The sequence below is a fragment of the Galeopterus variegatus genome, unplaced genomic scaffold, assembly GCF_000696425.1.
Source record: "Galeopterus variegatus unplaced genomic scaffold, G_variegatus-3.0.2 Scaffold75, whole genome shotgun sequence".
Lineage (NCBI taxonomy): Eukaryota > Metazoa > Chordata > Mammalia > Dermoptera > Cynocephalidae > Galeopterus > Galeopterus variegatus.
Window position 1 is genome coordinate 470327 of NW_007726186.1, and position 2007 is coordinate 472333.

The following is a 2007-nucleotide window of genomic DNA, read 5'->3' on the forward strand; positions in this document are numbered from 1 at the left end:
GTAAAGCAGGACACGGTACTAGGACGCTGGAGCAGACATGACTGTTGGGTCACATGGAGACTCAGTCATTAACTGGGATTTGATTAAACGTGAGTCATAAGAGACCCAGGGCTGATTCTGGGGGAGGGAATGGATAATATTTTAAATAATAGCCAAACTCCCTTCCCCTTTATGGGAGGTGGTCTTTCCGTGTCATTCAGGGAAGGAAGACTCAACAGAAAGCAGAATGTTTCCTGTGTGTCTCAGGATGGCAGGAAAGACAGAGAGCAAGCGAGATGGGGGAGGGGGGGCCTGGGGAGAAACAGCAGCAACATCCTGGGTCATCCTGGGATGGAAGAGCAGACAAGACCACGGGCATCTCACTGAGGTCCCTGAAAGGGTCTCTCTACATGGCTTCGACCATCCAGTCTGTACCACATGCTGTACCTTACCCCCAACACCTGGCACCATACAAGCCCCAAAAGTCAGGTGCAATACTAGAAAAGGCCTGGGCACCTCTCCAAATTGATGAGACTACCTTTCTACTATCAGGAGGGCTCAGATGACTTTACAGAAGGAAGCTACCTTTCCTGCACTGCCGAGTTTATAGATTGAAAGCTGAATCTGCCACATTGTGCCAGAGGGTTAGGTTACCCAGCCTACTGGGCACAGCTCAGGACTGTGGTTTCAGACTGGCCCTGCAGTGATGACAAACATCAGTCCAGTTTGTGCCTCTTTGATCTTTTTTCTTCTTTTCCCCAATTTTGGCAGATATGTGCTGTTCCATCATAGCCCTTTCTCTGAGACTTTGTCTGAGCTAAGCAAAACAAGGTGTGGTCATTGAGTTGTGCTGTCTACTTTGCATTGGAGGGAATGGAGCAAGTTAGCAAGCTTACCAGGAATTTCTGTTGTGACCTTTTTCAAATCTCAGGAGTGAGAATGAATGAAAAATTGAGATGTGAAGACCTAGGCAAAAGGCCCAGTTATTCATACACCTGGAGAATTTTCTACAAGGGCAAGAGAGAGCCAGTATTGTTAACTTAGGGGTCTATTCATCCAGAGCTTGGGCATTGGACCACAGCAGTGCAGGATGGATTCTGACTCCCGCAGTAGGCACTACCAGCCTCACAGGCTGGGCATCATCCTCCTGTGCCATGATGGGAGTGGGCAGGGCAGGAGGTAAGCAGGTGGTCAGGACCTATTATGGGCAGAAGCAGGGAAGATGAGCAGGCAGGGGGTGATGTAGGGAGTCTTCAAGGAACTGGAAGCCATTTGGGGATTTAAAATATTGTAAAATAAAAAATGTACACCCACACTAGAGATAATTGAGACTTGGTTGAATTATTAAATATGAGGGTACTTCAAAAAGTTCATGAAAGGATTATTATTATCTTTTAATTCTATTTGTTCACAAACTTTTTGAAGTACCCTTGTGTACTTAAATGATTTCCAATCAGCCATCTTCTCTTCTGAAAGACATTGAATTAGAAACACTTTTATATGACAATGTGATAAGAAAAAATCAGTACACATGTCAAATTTCTAGCCTACTGCTTTAAAAATACGTATTCTAATAAGTTAAAATATATCATGTGCAACTAACACTTCAGTTATCAGACAACCAAGTGGAGATGCCCAAGAGAGAAAGTCCACATGAAAAGCCATTACTTTTCTGAGGTCCTCCACCAAAGCCACTCTTCAGGGACTGTTGAAATAATATGGCTATGTGGTTTTTCATTCTGATTTATCCAGACATTTATAATGGAACAAATACTTTTTTTTTTCGTTAAATTTTTATTTTGTCAATATACAATGTATTAGATTATTATGGCCCATCACCGACACCTCCCTCCCTCCTCCCTCTCTCCCCTCCCACCCAAGAATGTCCTTTCCATTTGCTTGTTGTAACAACTTCAAAAAAGTATAGTTGTTATATCTTCTTCCCCCCACCCCCGGTTATTTTGTGAGTGTGTATGTGAGTGAATTAATTTGTTTATTTTTAGCTCCCACCAATGAGTGAGAACATGT